This window comes from Dermacentor variabilis, chromosome 6 (genome assembly GCF_050947875.1).
Source record: "Dermacentor variabilis isolate Ectoservices chromosome 6, ASM5094787v1, whole genome shotgun sequence".
Lineage (NCBI taxonomy): Eukaryota > Metazoa > Arthropoda > Arachnida > Ixodida > Ixodidae > Dermacentor > Dermacentor variabilis.
In genome coordinates, this window is record NC_134573.1 from 22,207,420 (window position 1) to 22,226,143 (window position 18,724).

At 47.1% G+C, this 18,724-nt stretch overlaps 1 protein-coding gene across 2 annotated transcripts in view; it reads left to right on the forward strand.

Moving 5' to 3' along the window:
* Positions 1 to 18,724, forward strand: part of LOC142584685 (medium-chain acyl-CoA ligase ACSF2, mitochondrial-like) — a 390,428-nt gene that overhangs the window by 47,173 nt on the left and 324,531 nt on the right. The window lies entirely within an intron of this gene.

Genomic DNA, 18,724 nt, shown 5'->3' on the forward strand with positions numbered 1-18,724 from the left:
CAAATATAGCGCAATACCGGGCCGTCCTGTGGTGGAGGTGAAGCAGGTGTTAAGCACTCTCCATATGTGGGCCTATCCCAAAGATAGTTCAATATCTGTCCGACCTGCGGCGGAGGTTAAGCAGGCCTTAAGCGTTTCCCGTACTTAGGGCGATCTCTAAGAAAGCGCAATGCCGGGCCGACCCACGGCGATGGTAAAGCCGGAATTAAGCACTCCCTATACGTGGGCTAATCCCGAAGGTAGTGCAATGACGGGCAGACTCGCGGCGGAGGTGCAGTTCGCCATTAAGTGGTCCACATACACAGCTTCCCTGGTCAGCCTTCTTCACAGAGTGGAAGGCCACGGAGTTTTTTATTGAGGATAACTTGAAGCAGCTCGATGCAGACGAGGACAGTAACCGAAAACAAACAGAATAAGCGCTGAACAGTCAACTCTCGTCGTCTTGTGTTTCTTTTCGGTTCCTGTTCTCGTCTATTTTGTTCCGCAAGTAATACTCAAAAAGCAACAACTTCCTAAATAAAGTAGTTTTTATTGGGATGGAAATTACATGGACATTCCAGGTGCATTTCCACCGTCGTTGTGAGAGTTGCCGGAATGCTGTATATAAAGTCCAAGTGGGATAACGTCGTTTCCGCGTGCCGTATGCTGTCAGTGCGAGTGAAAGTGTGGAAACATGAGCCGAGAAAAGTGGTGGCTCCATCTTGGACGCACAAAGATGAAAGGCGGCAAGGAAGCGCTGCGTCTTGTACCGTTCGGAAAGCAGCAGAGGCGACGGAGGAGGAGGGGGGGATTCTACTATTGTGGCTGCTGCGCATGGCAGGGCTGAGCACGACCACGTGGTCCCTACGTTGAAAGCGATCTACGGTCGGTGCAAAGTCTGGGGGCGCCGAGGGCTGGTGGCTACGTGTGCAGAGTGCGTTCTCACCGCTTCGTTCGCGTTGGCACGAGATTCGGCACGAAGATCTATTCGCTCGCGGCTCCTCACGGGAGCGCTTTCAGAGCTAGTGACCGCGGTCACCCTGTGAGGTGTGTTCATGTTTGCTTGTGCGCGCGTGACAGCATGGTTGTTAAGTTAGATCGTGAGCGATTATTTGTAGATTACACGGCCTATAAGACTGCCCTCCTTAGTTCGTATGGCTGTCTGATAATTTGATATCTCAATAGATGCTTCACCATCCGGGCGAAACGGCGACATGTGTTTTTGTGGCTACAGGTTTGCTCAACAATGAAAATAAGTTTTCTGATTCTCCTTTGTGTCACGGTCTGATTCTTCACCATCCCGACGACGTGACAGCAAAGCATGTAATGCCTCAATGTATTTTTTCCGTAGTAACAGAGCTGGCAAATATGTCTCAAGATCGGAAGGTTGAGGCGAAAGAGAGACCTATTGGCATAACGTGTCGCATCGACATCCTTACAAGACATCAACAGCGATGCATAGGATATAAAATACCATAAGAAATTTCAATAAAAGTTAGGCCAGTAGCGTCTGCAAAAGTGATTATAGATTACGCGATGAAAGGCAGGCACTGGAGATGATAGCAACAGGTTTCAGCATGCATAATAACTTTCTAAAGGCGAGAAATTATGTAAAAACTGTGAAGTAGAATCAAGATTATTCGTGCTCAATTGTTGTTTGTGTCGATGACCTTCAGACAGATGTACCGGTTTAGTCAAGATAGTGAATTTGAGGGAAAAAGTTTGGTGACCAAGCTTCACAGCAGATGCGGATATTACATGCCTTAGAAAAACCTCCTGTGAGCCTTCGAAGAAATTTCACAAATAGGTGAGCGAATCGCTGAACAACGTAGGAGATTCTTGCATCCTGGGCTCTTAATTCCATGCCGTTATGGTTATGAATATTGAACTTCTTAACTGTGTATAGCCGCGTCGCTATAACCTCTTAAGATGGTCAGTCTGGCCAGTGCTGCAAAAAAATTTCGTATTTGCTGATCCTTAGGAACTTAGGCTCAGTCAGTCGCTGCACTTTGTCGTCATGGATAACGTGGTGTATTCCATTCCTGGCTACACTCGCTGTACCAAAATGGGGCAAAGCAATGAATGTGTATTGAATCAATAACCCTGCCAATTTACATCCTGTTTCTGTAGTTTTGATGCCTTGTGCATGAATCATTTTCTGTGCAGTTAGGAAATGCCCTCTCTCAAGCTGAGAGAACAACGTACAAACTAATAACCTCATCAAATTCTAAAATACTGGACTGACATCAATGTTGAGACTAAAGATAATCGGCATAGTGCTTTGATAAACCGAAGGGCCATTTGCTGCGGTCCATAAAGGAGAAATCTCCCAAGTTAGCTGACACAAGCTGATAGGCTATATGCAGTACTCACGGGTAGTGTGGATGTGCAATTTTTAGTAATGTACAGCTTACCGCCGCTGCAGACGAACAACCGTCTTCCTGGTTAAATTTCATTGTGTTTATAAGGGCGCATACAGGCAGAGCAAACCTCACAAAATAGTTAGACTTCTCTTCCCTTTCCGCAGTAACTAACAGTCGCCAGTAAAAGGAACGGGTTTCGCTGTGAGGCGTAAATTACACTGACGCCATTTGTCATCAGTGAGCAAAACTTGTTAAATTTCGTGATACTCTCTTGCAGCGTAGCTTTTTCAAGCTGCACGACACAGCCAGTCTTGCACAAAGCAGATTCTGATGACTTCTAGGCGAGACACAGGTAGCTCTTGTAAATGTCTTGATGGCTAGGGCGCAAGGAGGTTATATAACTGAGTGCATTAGTGGGTCGACAAAGCGAAAACATGGTTTCGTTCTTTCGGTTATGACGAAACGGTGGCTTGCAGTACGTCATACAACGATGAAGATACGCATGTTTACATGCGGTTTGCACGACCCTTTCTACTACACATGCAAGGAAGGAAACAAGTTTAATAAGAAGAGTACCTGCGAGGTTGCCAGCCTGGCCTCAGGCCACCCCGGCTTTATGCGCTGTGAGGCACAGCCTTTCCACCACTGCCTGTGCCCATTGTTCGTCATGTCGTTCCGAGCTAGCCATCGCTTCCAGGAGAAGGTGCGGTTCTATGTTTTCCTCTATGTATATTGCTCTCATCTCTGCGCATTTCCATAAGATGTGGGCTCTGTCTGCCTGTTCGCGCTCGCAGAGCTTGCACCTCGTCCATGGTAGAGTGTATAAGCGCGACTGGACGAGGACGAAGAAAGAAACAGATACACAGACACAGCGCTTCACTTTCAACTATATATTTTATTTTCGCACGCATCGATAAATATATACCGTGTGAGCGGAAACACACGGGACAGCAAAAAAGAACATTGAGTGGTACATTTCGTTGAACCGGACACGTGTGCAAGGCAAGGGAAAAAAAACTTGTAAAACTTCAAAACTTGTAAAACGCGCAGTAGTGACATCGTGTTTCAACAATTCTTTGACGAAGTCATGTGACCACAAAATGGAAGCCAGTCTCAAAGAGCAGGCCAAGCGCCTGGCAGATTCTGGTTACCCGATGCGCATGCTAACTTCTGTCGCGGAGGGCTTAAGCAAAAAGTGCAAAAACGCGTCGAATGCAAGTAGTACCAATGCTAGAGCAAAGAGAGTTGCTGTGGTACCATACATTCATTGCATTTCTCATAATCTCAGAAGAATAGCGGCGAAATCGGGAGTAGACGTAGTTTTCTCTGCCCCTGAGCGTCTACAGAAGCTATGCAAACAGGTTAACACAGAAAATAACTAAAGGCCCTCATGTTCTACCCAACATCGCAAACAATTTGTAACCTGTACTCATAACGTTGTCTATGCCATCCCACTTTCATGCGGAAATACGTATATTGGTCAAACCGGCAGATGCATCAACGAGAGATTAAGGGAGCATCAATACAATGTCAATAAGGTAATCTCGGGTCACTTGGGTATTCACTGCCGAGATTGTTCCTGCAAGCCCATGCTTGAAAGCACTTCCGTTCTGTATAAGGCTCATAGCAGGATGACGAGGGAGATTGTAGAGGCATACGAGATAGCAAAATTACAGCAAAAGTGCGTAAGCAAGCCTTCGGTATCACTTTCGGAAAAGGAGATACGATTCCTTGGTTTGTCTTCGTGACGATTGTAGTACATGTTTTTTTTCTCTCTTTTTTTTCCTTGCCTTGCACACGTGTCCGGTTCAACGAAATGTACCACTCAATGTTATTTTTTGCTGTCACGTGTGTTTCCGCTCGCACGGTATATATTTATCGATGCGTGCGAAAATAAAATATATAGTTGAAAGTGAAGCGCTGTGTCTGTGTATCTGTTTCTTTCTTCGTCCTCGTCCAGTCGCGCTTATACACTCTACCATGGATTCTAACCAACTAGCCCGCCAGCGTGTTTGCACATCGTGTCTGGAATTTACTCTGCTTAAGTGGGCTGGGCTTCGGAACGTTCTGGTTTGCAAGCTTCTGCAATATGTTTCTTGAGAACTCTGAAGTTATTTGTGTGGTTGTGGGTATGCTTCTTTTTGTTTCATATAATGTATCAGTGTGTCGTGGTACTTGACTACTCGCTCCCTGTCTTGTGTCGTTACTTCGTCGTTGTCGCCTCCTGCGCGCTCTCCATCATCTCCAATGCAGTCCTTCCCCCTTCCTTGGGGGTTGCGGGATGTTGGGACGTCGCTGTCCGAGCCGCGGCGGGTTAGTTTTCGCGCGGCTCGGTGGGCCTTCTCGTTGAGGTTGGGAGGGGCGCTCGGGTCTTCTGTGGTTACTTCTCCCGTATGGGCCGGGATCAATTTGAGATATTTGGATGTGATTTTGCCGTTCTTGAAGTCTTGTGCTCTATGGTTAAGGATTCTGGCCACCTCGGTGGACACCCAGCCCTTCGCGAAGTTCCTAATCGCCATCTTGCAGTCCCTGATTATTGTTATGTCTTGTTGCCGACGGTTGATTACAGCCGATTCGATTGCCGTTTCTTCCGCTGCCGGCGACGATCTAGTCCTTACGGAGCCCGCAGCCACGGTCTTTCCTTTCGTGCCTACGACCCTCATTGCGAAGACGGAGGTGCCCTCGTCAACGCCGAGACTACCATTGTTGTCCCACTTTCTGAGGAATCTACGACGAGCAGCCCCTCCCGCGCGCCGTGATTTTTGAGGATCCTTTTCGTGCGGCATTTTCTTCTCTCGACATTGTGCACGGGTTGCATGTTCTTCGGGGTTTTTTCCGTGTTTATTGATTGCGACTCGGATGTCCGTGTGAGTCTGCGTCTTGGAGCCCTTCATTCCGTGGTAGTGTATGCCGATATTTTCTATGATTTCTGTGCCCGTCTTGGTTCCGGGTAGTCTTTCGAGTTGCGCTATCCCCTGTGCTTCCGAGATTTCGTCCAGCGTGCTATGTACCCCAAGTTGTAGTAACCTTTCGTTTCTTATGTATCGCGGGACACCCAGTGCTGTTCTGTTCGCTTTTCTAATGACCTCGTCAATCTTCTCTTTCTCATTCTTGTTCCAGTGGACGAATAGTTTGCGCTTGTCTTCGTCTTCGTTTCTTGTTGTGTCTTTCTTTTTTGCGCTATACAGATACCTTTCAATGATGACCGACCAACAGGCTCATATCGCTACCCTAGTGGACAACTGCCGCCACGTACGTGACATGACTGACCACAAGGGCCCGGACAACTCTTACAATGTTTCCTTCATTAATTGAAGAACTAATTCTGCTGTTGGAGACCCTTTGTGTTAGCCTAATGGACGCGTTGATGAACTCTACCGCGTTCTGTTTTCCTACCACGATATTTTTTACTTTAACGATCGTCCTTTGGCCCAAACTACAGCTGTCAAACATCGCATTAATACCGGCGATGCCCCTCCTATTCATCGCCGCCCGTATCGAGTGTCACCAGCTGAGCGTCAAGTTATTCACGCAGAAGTTCACAAAATGCTTGCCAGGAACATTATTGAACCATCATATAGTCCATGGGCGTCACCTGTCGTACTGGTCAAAAAGAAGGATGTCTCATGGCGCTTTTGCGTGGATTATCGGCACCTTAATAGGGTTACCAAAAAGGAAGTGTATCCCCTACCTCGGATTGATGACGCCCTTGACTGCCTCCACGGTGCTCGCTATTTCTCCTCTATTGACCTTCGCTCCGGCTACTGGCAGATTGCCGTGGACGATCTCGACCGCGAGAAGACTGCTTTTGTCACACCCGACGGTCTTTATCAATTCAAAGTGATGCCGTTCGGTCTATGTAACGCCCCTGCAACTTTTGAACGCATGATGGACTCCCTTCTTCACGGATTCAAATGGTCCACGTGCCTGTGCTACCTGGACGACGTTATCGTATTCTCCCCAACGTTCGCTACGCACCTCGAGCGCCTCTCAGCAGTCCTGGACGTTTTTCGTCGAGCCGGTCTGCAACTCAACGCATCCAAGTGCCAATTCGGCCGTCGCCAGATTACCGTCCTTGGACATCTCGTTGACGCGAACGGAGTGCAACCGGACCCAGGGAAGCTCCATGCTCTTGCGCACTTCCCTGTTCCGAAGTGTGTCAAGGATGTGCGCAGCTTCATCGGCCTTTGTTCGTACTTTCGCCGTTTCGTGAGAAATTTCGCCGCCATAGCACGACCACTAACCGAGCTTTTGAAAAAAAGACGCCCCTTTCCAGTGGGGCGATAACGAGGCCTCTGCATTCTCACATCTAATCGAAATTCTCACAACGCCTCCCGTTCTGGCCCATTTCGATCCTTCTGCGCCTACCGAAGTCCGTACTGATGCCAGCGGTCACGGAATTGGCGCGGTACTGGCACAACGCCAGCGTGGCCACGACCGGGTTAACGCTTACGCCAGCAGGATCCTCTCACCCGCGGTGCGCAACTATTCCATCACTGAGCGTGAGTGTCTGGCCCTAGTTTGGGCGGTTGCGAAATTCCGCCCGTACTTATATGGCCGATCCTTTTCCGTTGTCACAGACCATCACGCGCTTTGCTGGTTATGCTCACTGAAAGATCCTACAGGAAGACTTGGTCGCTGGGCCTTACGCCTCCAAGAATATTCGTATACTGTCACCTATAAATCTGGCCGACTACACAAGGACGTTGACTGCCTGTCTCGCTACCCGGTCGACGAGCCTGACGACGCCGACAGTAGTAGCGCCAACGGCATTTTCTCTGTGTCTGCCTTCGCTAACATCGCCGATGAGCAGTACCGAGACCTATCGCTGCGAGCACTTACCGAGCGTCTGCGTTCTACACCTACCGACGCATCCGTTCGCCGATATGTCCTCCAGGGCGGCATTCTGTATCGAAGGAACTTCCTCCCTGACGGCTCTGACCTTGTTCTTGTCGTGCCAAAACAGCTACGACAGACTGTGCTCTTTGAGATGCATGACGCACCACCAGCAGGACATCTTGGGGTAACCCGCACGTACGACCGCGTCCGCCGCCGCTTCTATTGGCCTGGTCTCGCTCGCTCCGTTCGACGCTATGTTGCTGCCTGTGATCCCTGCCAGCGTCGGAAAACACCTCAGGTTCTACTTGCCGGTCATCTCCAGCCGATCACCGTCCCTGTGGAACAGTTCTTTCGTGTTGGATTAGACCTGCTCGGTCCCTTGCCCACGTCATCCTCTGGGAACAAATGGGTAGCCGTCGCGACTGATTACGCCACCCGATACGCTATCACTCGGGCTCTCCCTACTAGTTGCGCCACTGACGTCGCGGACTTTCTCTTGCGTGACATTATCTTGCTTCATGGCGCCCCGCGACAGCTCCTTACTGACCGTGGTCGAAACTTTCTCTTGAATGTTATCGCTGACATTGTGCGTTCCTGCTCCATTCAACACAAATTGACTACCTCATACCATCCTCAAACCAATGGCCTGACAGAGCGGTTACACCGTACTCTTACCGATATGCTGGCCAAGTACGTTTCTAAGGACCACCACGACTGGGACATTGCCCTTCCTTACGTAATATTTGCGTACAATTCTTCCCGGCACGACACCGCTGGATTTTCTCCCTGTTATCTACTGTACGGTCGCGAACCTACCTTGCCCTTAGACACGGCACTTCCTCCTGCTGCGGTCTCAACAAGCGAGTATACGCGCGACGCCATCGCCCTCGCCGACCATGCACGCCAGCTTGCCCGTGCTCGACTGACGGCCTCACAAACCACTCAGCAGTGCCAGTACAACGCCCGCCATCGTGATGTACAGTTTTCGCCTGGTGCGCTCGTGCTCTTGTGGTCGCCCACTCGTCACGTCGGACTTTCCGAGAAGCTCCTTTCGCGATACACAGGGCCCTACCGCGTGCTGCGCCAGGTGACGCCTGTGACTTACGGAATTGCTCCTGTGGGTTCAACCTCGTCCTCTCCTCTGGCATCTAGTGATGTCGTACACGTCAGTAGGCTCAAGGCCTACTACACTGCTTCCGAGTCCGATCTTTAGTCGCTCCGGGACGGCGCTTTTGCCGCCGGGGGTAGTGCTATGGCACAATATGTGCGATCACGAAAGGCGAGCTGTGTGAAGACGACGATGACGATTAGAAGCTAGCGCGGGCTGTTGCCTCTTGGCCAAGCGCAGCGTATTGCCGTGTAAATATACTTGTAAATAGCTTTTCGTCGGTGTCTTCCTCCGTAACAATATTATTTTCCAGATGCGTTATAGTTTCCGCGTTTTTTCCCCTACTTCGTTCCAGAGACCCAGGACTCTGATCTTTTGGACCATCGGTATCTCCGTGCCTTTTTTGTGGTTATTCTGACATACGCAACAGGCAACAACCAAGAGGACACTATCGAAGCGCGCTTAAATAAAAAGCACAGTGAACAAAAGAGACAATGCTGCATATCATAGCTGAAGTTGTCTCCTTTGCTGATGTTTCCACATTGGGAAGGGATGTGGCGTTCTTTCTTGAAGAAAATGAAAACGCTCTGCCTACCCTGGTAAGGCGCCGGTCTGCTATCATCTTGCGAACCGATCGGCACTCCTGCTATGCCCAATGAGCAGGCTTACTATTCTGTTGTTGTTGTTACACGGCCACACTGCCGTGGCAACGTCACCGACTTTCCCCTTACTTCTGCAGGCTCTAGCTGGGTGTTTTTGCATCAGCGCCGCTTCAACATTCAAGGTGGATGGACGCTGCCAGCTTGCATCACCTTCGGCCTTGTCGAATAGCGTCTTAGGCGCGCCCTTCGGTGATCCCATCAAATCACTGCTGCCACACGTGGATGATCGTCACAGCGCATCAAAAACACGCACGGTGACGTCACCTGACTCTCTCGGACCTGCTGACTTTCTGACTTTAAAAGGGACGCCCATTTCAGCAAACATCAGTGAACACGGCAACACTGCCGTGGCTGTGTCACCGACTTTCCCGCTTTTGTGCAGGCTCTAGCTGGGTGCTTTTGGATCAGCGCTGCTGCAACCTTTAGGTTGGATGGACGCTGCCAGCTTGCATCGCTTTTTGTCATGCCGGATAGCGTCTTAGGCGCACCGTTCGGTGATCCCGTCACATCGCGGTTGCCACACGTGGGCGATGGTCACTGAGCATCATCGACACGGACCGTGACGTCACCTATGTCGGACCTGCTGACTTTCTGGCTTTAAAAGGAACGCCCGTTTCAGCAAACATCAGTGGACACGGCAACACTGCCGTGGCAATGTCACCGACTTTCCCGCTTTTCGTGCAGGCTCTAGCTGGTTGTTTTTGGATCAGCGCTGCTGCAACTTTCACGGTGGACGGACGCTGCCAGCTAGCATCGCCTTTGACCTTGCCGGATTGCGTCCTAGGCGCACCCTTCGGTGATCCGGTCACATCGCGGCTGCCACACGTGGACTATGGTCACAGCGCCTCATCTATACGCACCATGACGTCACCAGATTATCTCGGACCTGCTGACTTTCTGGCTTTAAAAGGGACACCCGTTTCTGGAAACATAAATGGACACGGCAACACTGCCTTGGCAATGTCACCGACTTTCCCGCTCCCTGTGCAAGTTGGTGATTGAAAATATGGTTTTCGCAGTGACTTTCTATGTTTAGTCATGTTGCCGCGCCCACATACTTTCTTATGTTGTATAGGTGAGTGTGTTGCCGTTGCTCGTTTGCTGATGGCCCGCTCGGGAGACGTTGAAGAAAATCCCGGACCTATCACTGAAGAAATGTTTAACGAGATGGCCAAGACACAGAAGGCGGCCTTGGTAAAGTAACTAATATTAAAAAAAAGCAAGCATCTTTTGAGGCTCGAGTAGAGGCAGGCTTTCGATAATAGAGGAAAGATTAGAGATCTTTGGCCAAGCCCCAACCAGGCTTACTAACCTTGAGAAGTTTTCCAGTGAAACTGTAACTGCAATGGCAACTGTTTGTAGAAGAGTTGACGCCTTGGACCCTAAATAAAATTCTGACAGTAATGCTCTTGTCAAACGAATTGATGACCTTGAAAATCGCTATCTGGGAAATAATCTCATTATCAAAGGGACAAAGGAAGATGTGAATGAAACTGAAGAGACGTTATGTAAGACGGTCAATGTTGATGTTTTTCATACAGTCCTAAACCTAAATATTGATTCAGTCGAACGGATTCATCTCTTAGGAAAGCGACACGATTGTAAAGATCGGCCAATCATTTTGAGACTCAGATTTCCGAGTTAAAACGAAAATCCTGCGAAACTGCTTTATGCTCCGGGGTAAGGAAAGTAGCATTAACGAAGACTTTTCCAAACGAATTGTCGAGATCCGAAAATGGCTATGGGACTCTATTTCTGAAGAGAGGAAAAGGGGGATCAAGGTGAAACTTATGTTTGAAAAGATGAAAATAAGTGATGCGGTGTATAGTTGGAATGAGGCTACTAATTAGAGGTACATATGTAAGGTACCTTCCGAAAGAGATGACAAGCACGGTAACAACGATTGACGGCGTCACAGTGCTTTTAAACAGTTCAAGATAATAAAAATAAATGAAAGACGCATTTGAAATGAAGTTACGGACATTGAGGTTCTAGTACTGGAACATGATCCCGATATTCTGGCACTTACCGAAACATGGCTTAAAAAGGACATACTAGATGCCGAAGTCACACCTGCTGGATACAAAATCGTGAGAACAGACCGCGAAACGAGAGGAGGAGGCATTGCCCTGATAATTAAAGAAAGTATATTGTTCAGTATTCTCCCGCATGTCACTGATGTCGAAGCTCCTTGGATAAAAACGGAACTTAAATATCGTACAGTATTCATTGGTGCTATGTACAGGCCACCAAACTCGCGAGTGAATGTGCCTAATAAATTAAGAAGCTTTGTGGACGCACACCTAAAGCACAAAGACAATATTATTTTATTAGGAGACTTCAACCTTCCTGGAATCAATTGGTCGACACCTTGCGTAGAGGGACATGACGTCCATAATTGTTGTATCTACTTGACATCGCTTTCTGTTATGAAGTCAGGTCGTGTCAGCTTGAACGCTTGTGGGTCCAACTACTTCCGCAATCCTTGATTTATTATTCTTATCTGGTTGGTTGCTCCGATTTCTTAACATGTGTGAAATTGATAGGATCTCTCTGATCATAAAAATGTTCTGATGTGACTAGATATGTCTGTTAATATCACGCGTGAGAATGAGAAACTTGTGATTCCAAACTTTAAAGCCGCCAATGTCTTGGAAATACTGGAACACCTGGAGCAGTCACATCATTCTTTTCCGGAGTTGTACAGATCATCTGGATCTACTGAAGAACTATGGAATTTTTTCCATGATATGACAGCGTTTTGCATACAACATTTCATTCCTTAGAGTTCTAAACGTACAGGAAAAAGAAACCCCTGGATAACTTGGGAAATAATGCACACTAAGAGAAAGCTTAAATGTACGCGAAAGGCTTGCACCCTCAGTCCCAGCATCGAACAGAAACATGACATTCATCTTTTAAGTAAAACGCTCCGGCATAACCTGAAGACATCTAAAGATAACTTTTATAACGCAATGCTGAAACGATTTCTCAAGGAATCCCCAGATAGGTTTTGGAGCTATTTGAATCCAACGGCTACGTCGTATAGCATGCACACAGAAAAAAATCGCCAGGATCAAGCGCAGGCATTTAACTCCTTTTTCCCTCAGTTTTTACCATTTATGACGGTATCTTGCCTACCATCAGACTTCTTATTCAGAATATCAAGATTACAAAAGAGGGCGTTTTCAATCTGTTGCTTCACGTTAATATATACAACATGTCCCGGTCCTGACGAAATCCACAATGAATTCCTTTATAGATATGCCGAACGGACATCCAAGTTTTTAACACTAATTTTTCAATCATCCGTTTCTAGTAGCTCGTTTCGCACTGCCTGGAAGCGCGCAAAAATTGTGCACCATACATTAAGGTGGTCCAACCTCTGGCACTAGCAACTACCGACCGATATCGCTCACGAGCACCTGTTCTAAAATGCTAGAACACATTGTATCAAGTCATCTGCTCACCTATTTAGATGAACATAAATTAATTTTTCCATATCAACATGGCTTTCGCAAAGGATTGTCCACCGTCACTCAGCTTATTGAACTTGTACATGACCTTTCTCGCACAATCAGTGCACGCGCACTTTGCAAAGGCCTTTGACAAGGTGTCACAGAAAAAGCTTTCATTTAAAATCAGTGTTACCTTCCAAAATTCTTCCCTTAAGCGGTGGTTCACTTCCTACCTTGCTCATAGAGAATAATATGTTCAACTGGGACATCAGCAATCTAGTTCATCTACCGCGGTATCGGGGTACCCCAGGGTAGTGTCTTAGTGCCCCTTTTATTTCTAGTTTTTATAAGTGATCTGCCAAATGACATCACTGCCCAAATAAGAATGTTTGCCGACGACTGCACATTGTACAAGAGAACAGAGTCGCCAGGTGATTAGGCTGACCTGAATCTTAACTTACAGAAAATTAAGAACATGTGCGGTTGCTGGCAAATGCAGCTTAACCCAACTAAATCGGTTTTTATGTCTTTCTCTAGAAAAATGAATATTCTAAATTTTTCATACAGTATCAACGGTCGTGAACTTGCTCGAGTTAAACAATATAAATACCCAGGTTTTATATTAACACCCGACTTGTGCAGGAATTCTCACGTAAATTAACTTTGTGCAAAATCTAACGAAGTATTGTGGGGACTGAGACGTAACCTGCGCTGTGCCTCCCCTGAAATTAAGATTTTACCTTACGAAACCTTGCTAAGACCTATAATTGGGTACGCAAAAATAGTATGAGATCCCTACACGCAATGTAGCTGTCTAAATCTAGAGAAAGTCCAGCGCCTTACTTCTAGGTTTAGATTTATTAAATACCGCCGTTTTCACTCTCCAACTGAATTATGCAAACTTGCAGAGCTCCCACTTCTGCAAAAACATACCGATTATGAAACGCTTAAATTCGTGTTCTTAATAATTCATAACTATGTCAAATTAAGATACAAGTAGTTCCAAATCAAGACACGGGAAACATCACGGCACAGACACAGTAAGTATATACCTCCTTCCGCAGTGCACATTGACTGCTTCAGGCATAGTTTCTTTCCTGGGGCAATTCAGCAGTGGAACTCTGTGCCTGATTCAATGGTCCAAATAAAATCAGTTAATGGATTATCGGAAGCAATATATTGCCTTATGTACCCTGATGCATCCTGATATTCTGTTCTAGTATTCTGATATAAGTCAAAATGTGTTGCGTAATTATATTGTTAACGTGTTTCATATCAGCAGTGCTACTTCATTTCCTTTTTTGTTCTTTTTAGTGCATTGTTCAAGCGCACTAACGCACTTCTCTGTTTCTGTATGTTAAATCCACTCCTGTAATAGCGCGTCATGGACTGACAGTAGAAATAAATAAATAAAACACGTTGTTCTCTTTGCCTGCGTCTACAACGGCAATAATCCCCGTTGGTCGCCTTTGTCGCGGCGTGTAAATAAAATTGTGCTCTCAATACTTGTATCTAATTAAGGGGAAAATCAGACATCCACCCGTTCGTAGCAATTGCTACAAAGGAAACCCATACGGGTTCCACGAAATAAAAGCCTCAAAGTTGAAGAAAAATTCGTCCTGGTCCGGGACTCGAACCCGGGATCATCGCCTTTCCGGGGCAGCCGCTCTACCATCTGAGCTAACCAGGCGGCTGGAAGACGGCAGGGCGAAGTCGAATTTGTCGGCAACACACGAAGCAAAGGCAAGTGTTTGACGTACTAGTTCTGCGGAAACGCGCAAGGTGGAGAAAAGTAATTAATTACTTTTCTCCACCTTGCGGGTTTCCGCAGAACTAGTACGTCAATGCTTGTATCTAGTTCCATTTGATACTCTCAAACCCATTAATCAATGATATATGAATTGTTTTATGTATCTTGTTTATATGTGCCTTTTAGTCTTTTTTACGCATCTCACCGAATAAGAGACATGTGGTTTGATGTACAACGGAATCCCCGCTTCACAAGAAAGACATGACTTTCGAGGTCTGGCCACGTGCCCCATAGGTGGTGCCCAAATTGTACAAACAACGTCAGCTTTCTCTGAGCACCAGCAGCTGATCAGATATGCCTTGCTTTTGTTTAGTGCACGGCCAACCATGACAACCGGGTGGAGTGTGGGAACATTCGTCTGTTTTTCAACGGCAGTTTTGTTGATCACAGTTCCATAGTTGACGTTTTCTGCACCTTTTCGCGAAAACGTGAGTACATTCTCAGACGTTCTACAGCTTGTTTTGTGTGCTGTCTCTTCGCCGATACCCAACGAAGCAGCCTTTGTGCGCGCCTGCCCAAATTATATAGTACCGGCATCACACAAGGGCTTTCAATTCGCAATCGAACCCGGTAAAGACTGAGCTCGATCAGAATCGACTATTGAAATACGGACACCTTCGATTGTGAGCTCGACCAGGATCCGTTGAATCGCAATCGTTGCTTCGCTATGGGTCGCAGTGTCTGGTGTGTGCAGAGCAATGTTTACTGTAGGTTCAGCAAATTTGTTTTCACATGCTTGGTGGCACACTGTGCTGCAGAGCTCAGCCAGCTCGATAAGAACTTTTGGGCTGTGTAGCAGCGATCATTCACGATCGCGATAAAAATTTTATCTTGATGCGGTTTGATTGCGATAGTTTGTGCCCGTCTTATATCGGCTTACAGAATATGACCATTTGCAAACTTCGAGCACGCTTCTGTCATTAAGTCAGCAGCGTTTTATGGATCTGAATCATGTTTGCGATCACATCTTTTTGACCCTGGCCTGCTTCGACAGGGGGGGGGGGGCGGCACAAATCGAGGGCACTGTTGTTAGTTCCTTGTCCCATAAGCGCTTTCAATGGCTACTTTTGCCGCTTGTTGAGCGGAACATTGCACTCTCTACCAGTTATGCTTCGATCATCATGCTATTGATTTCTAAAGGGATGATGGCATTACGGAGAAGCGTTTGAACCTTTTCACAAATGTGTTAATGCCTAGCAGTATGAAAGCATAACGCCAGATTTTTGTGGAGGTTGTGTTTTAATTACAGCACTATACGACATCTTTTTCATGACATTGATTGTGCTTTAATGAGCATTGAAATGAAACTTACATATTTATATCTGCACGACAATCAAAACCTTGTGGATATTGTTTAACAAAAGGAGAGAGTCATTAAAGGGGTTGAGACACCAAATTTTGAGGCTATAAAAAGCATGTTGCAGGCTGCTTCCGTATGCAAGGACACCCAGAACGAGGTATTGGACGCTGCAAACATTTCAAAATAATTTTAATTGAGCTCCAAAGAGTCATTAAAAACTCCTTCTCGTAGTCGAGACCCATCGCTAGCGCGGCAGTTACTACGTCACAGAGGAGGAACGAAAATATTGACGTCATAGCACACCAGCACAAAAACGTGACGTATGATGAGTAGCGATGAAAAGCCGATTACGGAGCCTGCTGAGCCGAGCAACCGAGCATAGCCTCCACTACGACCGAGCTGCAGGCATATAGAAATCCTTTCATAATGCAAAGAAGGGGTAAGGCGTGCAGACACGGACACAAAAGGAGAGAAGTGGACAACACAAACGCCGCTCGCCGGCCCGCGAACGGTAAACTGCGTGCGGCGAGTTGCCCTGCGGACGGGCCTTTTTTACACGTTTGAGTGTAACACTAGCCGGCCGACTCCGAAAGGGACCAGGATATGCGGCGTTCGTGTTGTCTGCTTCTCTCCTCGCATAGTCGCGTAGTTCGGCAGCTCGGAGCGGACTCTCCTTCGCTTGGCCTTTCCACGTTACCGGCCCGTCCACGTTACCGGCACGGAAACTCGCCGCACGCCGTTTGCCGTTCGCGGGCCACCGTGCGACGGCGGTTTTGCTCGCGAACGGCGAGATTTCCTTGCCGTAGAGAGGACGGGCCCGGGACCCATTTGTGCGGCAGCCGTACGACGAAGCGGCCAATCAGCGACCGAGGAGTGGTCGCTCTGGCATCGACGGCAGCTTCACCGCCTCTGATCGTTCGGCGCCGCCGATATCGTCGCTAGGCCTTTTCCGGTTCACTTCAAAGCTAAAGCTTACGGCGCTTCGGAATGAATCACCGACTCTCACAAGCCGCAATATTTTCTTACCGTTGTTGTCGCTCTTCGCAATAATTATAATAATCGCGACATGCACTTCGAATCGCCAGTGGTTGACCTCTGCTGGCAGAGCACGCGTATGCGCGAGCAGACGACGCAGCATAGTTTTACGTGACTATTTTTTGTGGGCCACGTGACCAAGCCAAGTTGCGTTTCCTCCTCTGTGACGTCATAGCATCTCCCGGAGCCCAGAAACCGAAACCGAAATCGCTCGGTATAATAATGCTATTATTAAATTATTTATCGGATATATATATGAATCCCGCTGTGTGTATCGTGCTCCCTGAAGCATGACGCAACGTTTGAATCAACAAACGCATGAACGAAAATTTTGATGTCTCCACCCCTTCAATGTTGCTTCATTGTACTTGTTTCCGTCATACTGCTCGATGTTTGATAACAAGCCTTTAAAGTAAGCTTTCAACAAAATAAGCATTGGACAATAGCTATAGTGAATTGCAATGTGGCCACCCCTTATTGAATAAAGGTTAAATGTTATATTCTATGGTGTTTTTCTTTAATTTTTCATTGGATATGCTCTGGAAATGTCCATGGTGAATAGCTGGCGCAGAGGGAACTAGATGAGGTTGAGCAGGCGCCACAATGTAGTTTGGCCCCTGTAATAAATCACCTGCAATCGCCGGCATACGTCTGTGATCGTAATGACCACACGATGACAACATAAATATGGGTCACTGTGCCATTAATGCTATAGCGTGAAAGGCCCCACGTTGCAGAAAACCTGGCGTTCGCCTACCGCGTCCACCGACAGACGTTGCTTAGCCAAAAAATTTCGAACCACGCATAGGCAACTATGTAGGTCCTCCATGTGACGCAAGGAAATTACTGAACTAATTGAATTTTTGAAGGTAAAATACGCAGAAACATCCTAACGTACGACTTACACGCAACCTACAGACGGGGTAGCGTCGGATTTTAATTTGAGTATACGACAAAACATAATTTCGTTACGCGGAAAGTCAAACATAAACCACTTTTAACGCGACGGAATTTTCGAGCTGCGGTGTGAGGTCTGCCTGAGCTGGAGCGGCGCGACGTCCTCGGTTCCTTGCCAAACAAACAATTAAACATCAAACAATTAAAGTACACAAAGCTTGCCTTCGCGCATAACGTTTAAGTCCAGGATTTTCCGGTGAACAGAGAAGAGTGAGAAGGGCGCTCAGCGATCTTTGAATGCTCTTCCGTTCCACTCTTTAAAGTCAAGCTTAGGCTTCCTACAAATTCTTCTGCTCACTAGAGAAATTAAAATGTGAAAGTTGGAAAAGCAGATGGCGGTCGCAAAGAAGGAAGAGTATGTAAAGCAACAATTGTGCCAAGAAATGATAATGCCTTGGTGAAAATTCGGCCCGGAAGTGAGCAACGACGAGAGGGAGATTACAAAAAACGAGCATTATTGAGCGACTGAGCATTTATTCGGAAGAATGGGTTGAAGTAAAAATAAAATAAAGGGAGGCCCACGTTCACATTAGGCAGTAAAATTAACTGTATAAACTATTTTCCTAACTGTTACATTTATGCGAGCAGCTTGAGTTTGTTTCATGACTTCTCTCTTTATACAATTTCGGTGGTAAAGAGCGCGTAAAGTCTCACAAATATTTCGCAGTATTGACTGTGTGCAACAATTGTCAGATACGCATTAGCCATTTCATGTAGTGATTGTCAAGATAGATAGATAAACTTTATTAAAAGGATAATCAGAAAAACCGCTAATAATCGGGGCCCCTAGTCCAGGGCTCCGCTCGCTCTTGCATTTTCTCAGCTCTCTTTATCAGCTTGCGCTGGTTGTCGAGGGCCCAGCTGGACAGCAGTGCCTCCCATTGCTCCCCCATGGTGTTCGTGTTTGTGTGTTCTATGTTGTGTAGTGCGCACTCCCACGCAATGTGGTATAGGGTTGGTGTGGCCCCACACCACGTGCATTACTCCCTGTAGGCTGTGGGGTGTATCTAATGCAATATGTGTAGGTTCGTGTAAGTGCCTGTCTGGTGTCTACGCCTGACAGCGGCATCCTCTCTCTTTAGATTTCGATGGGGTGGTGGACATCGCAAGCGACGCCCTCTGTGGTAATTCATGGTGGCTGAGTACATGGTGGCTGAGTACATGGTGGCTGAGTAAGATCGACAAGGCACGGGTCTTCTGCAGCCGGCGTGAT